The sequence below is a fragment of the Lonchura striata genome, chromosome Z (assembly GCF_046129695.1).
Source record: "Lonchura striata isolate bLonStr1 chromosome Z, bLonStr1.mat, whole genome shotgun sequence".
Taxonomy (NCBI): Eukaryota; Metazoa; Chordata; class Aves; order Passeriformes; family Estrildidae; genus Lonchura; species Lonchura striata.
The window spans coordinates 23561293-23569944 of NC_134642.1; the positions used below are offsets into that span (position 1 = coordinate 23561293).

General features: G+C 49.3%; 1 protein-coding gene across 2 annotated transcripts in view; it reads right to left on the reverse strand.

The window, feature by feature from the left end:
- Positions 1–5504, reverse strand: part of TJP2 (tight junction protein 2) — a 61836-nt gene extending 56332 nt beyond the window's left edge. For both annotated transcript variants that reach the window (XM_021530502.2, XM_077790463.1), the window contains exon 1: positions 5311–5504. The gene's annotated coding sequence lies outside the window, so the exon portion shown is untranslated. The remainder of the gene's footprint in view (positions 1–5310) is intronic.
- Positions 5505–8652: the final 3148 nt, after the last annotated feature.

An 8652-nucleotide genomic window follows, 5' to 3' on the forward strand; every position in this document is an offset into this window, starting at 1 on the left:
CAATTTTCCTGACTGAGAGCACACAAGTAATGCCTCGGAAAATATAATGCATTTCTGAGAAGGGGGAAAGAATGACAGAGCTTTTTTCTCCATTAAAGAAACATTTGCAAGATCAAAGCAAAAGCTTTATTTTGCTCTAATCCTCAACAGATGAAAAGAGTAATACACTCTTAATTAGATGTAGAGCATACTTCTTGTAAACTGATGGCAGAGGCAGGATCACATCTTCAGTCACTTCAGACCCAACTAAAAAAGAGAGTCATTGCCTAATGCAGCCACAAATTATTTTCCACTTCGTGAAAAAAACAAAATCCTGTTATTTCTCATCTTTCAACAAAAGTCTTTGTAACAGATACAGATCAAAGAATTCTCTTATAAAGAGAGCAGAGAAACAAGCATCTCTTCGTACATGCTTTTGCTGAAGTGATAAGAACAACTGTGACAGTCAATTGTTAACCTCCAGAACACATGAGTGTTTTGTTTGTGCCACAACCAGCACATATGTAAAGTTTGATCTGTAAGCAAAATCTTAAGTAGAGGAGCATCAAGGTTCAGACTGGGAGTGTGGGATGTGGGACTGAAAAGAGAGGAGGAAGACCTGGAAGCTTCTTTCTTACAGCTTCATGGATTGCAGTTGCTTTTTGCTCCTCCTTAGAGATAGTCCCTTCCCTGAACAGTCCATATGTTCCTGGAGATTCTCAGAATCAGATTATACAAAGTTGTGCTAAGGAGGCTAGAGACACCAGTAGTCAAATCTGCTGGCTATTAAGCAGAGCTAGATGATGAAGCAGATGTTAGAATAGAGAGTGCAAGCCAGAGCACAGACAGCCTTGCTGCTAAGAGTGACGTGCAGGAGAGATTTATGGGTTTTCTCTAGAGCCTTAAAAATCCCAACCAAAAATTAATGAAGCAAGGCAAATAACACATAGCTTGAACCAACATGTGAAATCTTGGTTATGATGAAGCTGCATTGTTAAGCTCACCCTCAGTTTATCCATATGTCAGTTTATCAACTGATGTCAAAAAATTAGTTCGGTACAATAGAGTTATAACAGCACAATCCTTTAGGGAGAGGTATCATTGAGCCAGTCTTAGGAAAAAGCCACAGTGGCCGATAGATATGAACTCATGCCTAACTCAATGAAAACAAACCCAAATCTAAGGAACATCCTAAACCTGACATTTCACATGTATATAAACCACACCCCACATAACTGCACACCTTTAAGAAGTAAAAAGAAACTTCTCAAAAGCAATTCTGGATTGCTGGTACAAAACAAAAGCAGAGACAAAAGCACGAAAAGGGAGTAGGCATTGGAAAAAAAAACCAAAACAATAGGGCTTTATATCTTGCCTTGCACACTTCTTATTGACCCTACTATTTTATCAGGCAGTATTTTTGCCTGTCGTTTGCACATTATTCATGTGAAAAGAGAGCGCTAATGAGTTTCGTTTTCTTCCTAGATTAGCAGCCATGGTTATCTGAGGTTCTGGGACTCGGATGCACAATGACAATGCTGACCTAAATTCAGGAAGACTTGGGTAGCTCATGTTTCCTAAAAACAAAGCCTGCAGCGGATGAATACACACTAGGGTAGATGCTTACCAGATATCGAACTAGAGCTCCCACAGCTAACTATGTTATTACTAAGCTTGGATCATAAACATCCTAAATACATTCAGAAACGCAAGAGTCAAATCACTCTGAACAGAAAGAAATTGACAGTCTGCATTCTCATTATAATTAGAAAATGACAATATCCCTTAACGACATGCACTTTCAAAAAGCAATCAGTTTAAAAAGAAAAACAAAACAAAACAAAACATCCCAATAACAAGCCAACTAAAACCCAACCCAAACATTAATACTTTAAGGCATTAAACGACCTGAGTATACTTTGCTGCTGCATCCAACTGTTTAATTACAATGCTGCAGTTAGTAGTTGTTTAAATTATGTAATATTTAAGAAAAAAATAACCTCAGCTCTCTAGAGTTGAATGATGGCTTTGTCTGATAAAAAACCAAAAACAACCCCCCAACCAATACCAAAAAACACACATAACAAAGCAAAACAACAAAAAGGCACCAAACCCCCAAAAAATAATAACAAAAGAAACCCCAACCTAAACTAAACAAAAAACCCACGAATAACAAACAAATAAAAAACCCTTCCAAATTCTAAACAAAAATACTCACATAATTGCAGCAGGTTCTACATCATAATTTACTGACTCCGGAAAAAAAATTACTTTCTGAAGTGGGACTAGGATGGCCCAAGTAATGGCAAAACACGATTGAAGAGCAACAGAAGGCTTAAAAGACTCTGGGAACAAGCAGTTAGCAAAGTTTTCAAGTGAGCAGACATAGGTATCCAACACAGGGCTACCTTTCTGAGGAAGAGGATAGGGTTAGAAAATTGAGAAAAGCGTCCCATGGTTGAACAGCTCTATTTTGATGATGCAAGTTATAAATGCATTTAGAGCACTTGGTCATGGAACCGAGACTGAACCTTTGACTCTGAAAGATGACGTGCACTGGTGTGTGTGTGTGCCAGCACTGTCAAGCAAAACCAGTCCTCCCAATGCCACTGCTCCAATCTTTGTAGGTAACACACCATTAGCAAACATTCATCACTATGGTAAGACTCATATTAGAAGACAAAATTATGCCCTATATACTTACTGCCATAAATATTTGTTTTATAAATAGATTATCTCATTTTTGAGAAGTCTTCCAAAGTTCACTGCAATCCGGGATTAAGATCCACAGCCTTTCTATAGCTGATGCCAAAGATCAATTGTCAAAATTAAATTTTCCCCAGCAATCAGAAATTCCCTGCCTATTTGAAAATAAACCAGACTTGAAACTTTCTAACCTCATAGACCTGTAGCTGTTCTAACATATGCCCTATTCCCCCTGTCATTAGAATGACCAATTCCAAGACTACTACAATAGGATAACACTGATGCAGCCACAGTATGACAAAAGTTATACCATCCCTGAGTACATAAATACTATTATTTCAACAACTAAAAGTGACCAGTCTTGTAACACAAGATTTCCCTTACCCTACAAAGAAGTTCTGGAGAAAGACAAGATTGGTAACTATTAAAAACACACACACAAATGCTATCACCCAGGTATGTTCTCTAAGTTAAATGCAGCTTTGAAGTAGTCCTGGAATAGTAGGCCTCAGCTGAATAGTTCCTTAATTGACAATTACTATGGTCCAGGAGCTTCTTAACGCTTTTCAGCATATAGGTTTTATAAAGGTACAGCACATTCCATTTTGTGAGCCATGGAACTACCTAAACATTGTTTTAATCACTATGAAAGACTTCCTGGTTGTCCCTAGAGGACACGGAACCAGGAGAAGGGGAGATTAAGCAATCAAAAAAGTATCATACACTTTATTACTTTGATGCTTCATTCTGAAGAGATCTATTTAGATTTTAGTTCATGCAAAGTGTTGGGATCACCCCAATTCTGCTGCATAATTCCCAACACTTGCCTTTAGTCTCACAAAAATCCAGTGCAGTGGCACTAAGCACCTCAGCAGTTACTGCCAGTGATACAGGCCAATAGCAAAACATAATTAGAAACAGGTTCTCCACTCCAGTGTCATCTCTTTATAAACGGGAGAGAAGTCACTGCCGTACTTGAAACCAATGTTTAGGATCTAAGATGTTTGCATGTAACAGTCCAGGAGCAATTATAACAGTAAATCCACCTAAAAGTCAAATATATGCAGAAAACTTCCTCAGAAGGCTGAAGACAACCGTCATAATAATGTTATACTAAGTACAAATCTTACTGACCATGTCTAAGTGGCACACACATGCTTACTAAATGAAAAACATTTCAAAGTCTCTTAAAGCAGCCTGATGATCTCTCAATTAGTATTTATTCACACAAGCAAACCTCCTATGCCTTTCAGTACCTGATTCTTGCCACGTCAGGACTTCATGGATCCTGACAAGCATCACTATTTGATGGAGCCGATACTTAAAGCCTTAGACGACAAATGCTTCACAAATTAAAGACACTAGTTTCTCTTTTATTTTCCGAACTATAGGTGAATCACAGTTCTCAACCTTTAGAACAAAACTTTGCACAACAAAAGAAAAGGTAATCTATTGTCTTGGAAATGATGCGACCTTGATAATTGCTTCCGAAGGTTAAAACAAAGCAGACATTTGCAGCCTCTGCTGGAGCACAGCTGTGGGGCCAAGAGCCCTCGAGAATCATCTTAGCTGTGGAAACCGATGCAATTTTATGAGCTGAAGCTAGGGAGCAGATAATTCAGTGATTCTGTCAGTTTCAAGTGAATAACAACTAGAAAGCAACACTGCAGGCATTTAAGTTTTCTGATTTGTTATATGCCTCTTACACAAGTATGTTCAAACAGCATGTACTTTCTCATGCTGGAAAAAAAAATGCAAACAGGTTTCAAGTACGGGGTAAGTAAGGGCAGAGTTGTCAACTAAAGCAACTGCATGCCACTGGTAGATCAACCTTGGCATTCCAGGGTGAAAATCTAATGTACTTGGGCTCCAGCACTGCAAACATGGCCAGTGCCAAGGCACTTTAACAGGGCAATTAAAACATTTGTTTTCTGGAACTGCCTGTTCCTTTTGTTTCACGGTTCCCTGTTAACTTGAAACTTCCCCTGACCCAGTTAGCCAAAGCCCAAGGCACGGCTGGAATCCACTCGGGATGTGCCAACACAAAGATTTCAGGAATTCTCTGTGCAACAAAGGCAGCCCAAGCCCCCGGGGGCGTGGGCTGGCCGGGGGACCCGCCCCCCCCAGCTCCCCCCTCTCCCCTCGGGAATAACCCGGGTAAACAAACACCCCGACTCGCCGGTGTCATCTCTCCCACTTTCCACGTAGTATCGCGCTCTCCCGGAAAGTACTTATCACGGAAAAAGTCACCGAGAGCCGCTTAATCCCGTTAGAGAAAAGCCGATCCCCGGGCGAGCCCGGCTGTTCGCGCCGCCCAGGTGCGCGGCGGGCGCGGAACCGGCCGGGGGGCTCCGCGGGGACGCGGCGGGTCCGACCCCGCGGACAAAGGCGGCAAAGCGCGCCTGAGGAGCGCGGGCGAGAGCCGACAAAACCCGAGGCACACAAAGGAAGGAGAAGGAGAAGGAGAAGCCGGGCAGCTCGTGGCCGCAGCGCGGCCCCCGGGGCAGGGAGCGGAGGCACCGGCCGCGGGGGACAGGGGGTGCCGGGGGGCACCGCACCTGCCCGGGGGAGGGAAGCGGCGGGGATTGCGGGCTTGGGCGGGGATATCCCGCGGGGAATACTCGCCTGCTCAGAGGGCGTCCGGCAGCGGGAGCAGAGATCCCAGAGGCGCCCCGGCGCTGGGACTGCGCCTTGCCCTGCCCCGCCGCCCCGGAGCGGGCAGGGACTGGGGTGTCGAATCCGAGTGCGGGGCCGCGGCTGAGGCTGGGGCTGGGGCTGGGTCCGTGTCCGCTCTGGCCGCTCCCGCCGAGCCGGGCGATTTCCTGCGGGGCGCGGGCGGGGGCGGCGCGGCCACGCCGGGGCGGGCTCCCGCCGCAGGTGCCGGCCTCGCCCCCAGGTGGGCAGGAGAGGGGAGGGATGGGGAGGGATGAGCCGGGCAGGGGAGAGGCGGTGGCGGCCGGACGGGGCGGGCGGCGCGCCCCCTCTTTAGGCGTGCCTCCACCTGCGGCTGCCGCCCCTCCAGTCCAGGGTGCCTTCGCCCGGCTGCCCCGGCCCACGCCCACAGCCCCGACACCCGCGGCGGCGGCAGGGGAACAGGAAATACCGGTCGCAGCCCGGTGCTCCGCGCCGCTGAGTCACCGCGGCGAGGCCGCCCCGCCCCCCGGGTTTTCTCTGCCCGTCCCGTCTCCCGGCAGGACCCTGGCTCTGCCCCCGGGTCTGCCCCCGGGTCTGCTCCCGGCTCTGTCCCCCGGGTCTGCCCCCGGCTCTGCCCCCGGCTCTGCTCCCGGCTCTGCCCCCCGGCTCTGCCCCCCGGCTCTGCCCCCGGGTCTGCCCCCCGGCTCTGCCCCCGGCTCTGCCCCCCGGTCTGCTCCCGGCTCTGCTCCCGGCTCTGCTCCCCGGCTCTGCCCCCGGCTCTGCTCCCGGCTCTGCCCCCGGGTCTGCTCCCGGCTCTGCTCCCGGCTCTGCCCCCGGGTCTGCTCCCGGCTCTGCCCCCCGGCTCTGCTCCTGGCTCTGCCCCCCGACTCTGCCCCCGGCTCTGCCCCCGGGTCTGCTCCCGGCTCTGCCCCCGGCTCTGCCCCCGGCTCTGCCCCCGGCTCTGCTCCCGGCTCTGCCCCCGGCTCTGTCCCCGGGTCTGCTCCCGGCTCTGCTCCCGGCTCTGCCCCCGGCTCTGCCCCCGGCTCTGTCCCCGGCTCTGCCCCCAGGTCTGCTCCCGGCTCTGCCCCCGGCTCTGTCCCCGGCTCTGCTCCCGGGTCTGCTCCCGGCTCTGCCCCCGGCTCTGCCCCCGGCTCTGCCCCCGGCTCTGCTCCCGGCTCTGCCCCCGGCTCTGTCCCCGGGTCTGCTCCCGGCTCTGCCCCCGGCTCTGCCCCCGGCTCTGCCCCCCGGGTCTGCTCCCGGCTCTGCCCCCGGCTCTGCCCCCGGGTCTGCTCCCGGCTCTGCCCCCGGCTCTGCTCCCGGCTCTGCCCCCGGCTCTGTCCCCGGGTCTGCTCCCGGCTCTGCTCCCGGCTCTGCCCCCGGCTCTGCCCCCGGCTCTGTCCCCGGCTCTGCCCCCAGGTCTGCTCCCGGCTCTGCCCCCGGCTCTGTCCCCGGCTCTGCTCCCGGGTCTGCTCCCGGCTCTGCCCCCGGCTCTGCCCCCGGCTCTGCCCCCCGGGTCTGCTCCCGGCTCTGCCCCCGGCTCTGCCCCCGGGTCTGCTCCCGGCTCTGCCCCCCGGCTCTGCCCCCCGGGTCTGCCCCCCGGTCTGCTCCCGGCTCTGCCCCCCGGCTCTGCTCCCGGCTCTGCTCCCGGCTCTGCCCCCGGCTCTGCCCGAGGCACCCGCGCCGGGCCCAGGCAGCAGAGCGGAGCTACGGGCGGGCACGGCGGAGCCCTGCCGCCGCTGGCAGGACGCGCCGTCACCCAGCCCAGCGCCTGGGTGTGTTTTCCGTTTACATCAGTGTGTTGTTTGGAACTTGGGATCATTGCCCATCTGAACCTTTCTAACGGGAAGACCTCTGAGACAGCCTTTAACACCACAGTGCAGTGTTCCACGTACGCCTCTCAATCTGCTTTTCCCTACCCTTTCTCACAGAATAGCTGCAGCCACTTTATTGACAGCTCGGGAGAGATCTATTCACATCATCACTCTCCGCTGAAATTAGCAGGATTATCAGAAGGCAGAGTAGCTCCCTTTCCAGGCCAGAACACCTCTCATCACGCTGCCAAGTCACCCAGTACTGTTCCCGAAACTGTAACATACCATAAGAGAAATACACTCCAGGCTGGCATTCCACAGTTATCAGCTTTCAGCATCACTGCTGTCCTGCAGCTGAGATGAGAAAGGCAAGGCCAAACAGCCCTGGCAGGATTCTTTGGAGTCGTATTTCTTTTGCACTGTAAAGCACTAAATGTTCCTTATCTGCTGTCTTATCTGGACAGTTAAACCCCCTGCAAGCCCCTCTAAAATTAAACAGTGCACTCCCACCCGTATCAAGACTGCAGAACAAAGTCTACCTTAAGTTTTATGGTTTGTTGCTATTTGCAGGTGAGAAATATACTAGATTCCCACTACATTTCTAATTCAGATAAATTTCTTCCTGAATAGGTACAGTTCATGTACTGTATCTCATACAGAATGTAAGATATGGAAGGCAAACAGTATGCTTCAGGAAGGCGCTGGACTTTGGAAGGAGGCCCTGAAAGAACCTATTTATTACAGCAAATATGAAACTGCATTCAGATACTGCATGGAAAGGCCTGCTTCTAGCCATTGTTAATAATTAACATACATATGCATACACTAGCCTTCAAGTACCTATTTCAGTCTAAAAGCCCCAACAGCAAAGATCAGAGGGGAAAAAAAAAATAATTCAGGGCTAATTTATAAACTTGGTGTTTTCGGTCACCTACAGACTAGTTCTATGATCAGTGGGTAACGCAATATTGCTTTCAGGCAGAATCAAGGCACAAGAAATGGAAATTTAGTTTTACTTCCAGGTATGTGTCAGATTACTTTGTTTACACTGTGGTGGGTACCTTTTTCCTTAATAAATGTTTTAAAACTTTATCTGTTAGTTCGCCAAATCTTTTGTAACAGTGGCGTTAGGATGTTTGGTTAATGCTCCTAAAATGCTATTAAGAGGAGTAAGACTTAGACACATCATATATATATAACTTATTTCTTTTAGTACAACAGTAGAGAACATTAATGTCTAGCAGAAGAGCCTACATGCAGAAAATAACGATGCTTGCATAATTATTCACTGTGTTACTGATCACTTTGCATAATTACCACAACACAAACAATTTTTAAATCAATTCAGCAAACTGGAGAGGGCAGCAACATTATATGCCTGATTTTAAACACCCACTGTTTTCTTATCTGAACTTGTCTGTCTTTCCTTAACCTGAATTCCAAAAAAAAAAGTTTGTAGTTAGGAACTGTTTAGAATACTTTATTTGTTCTTGGCTCTGTTTATCCTATTCCCAGCAAAGTA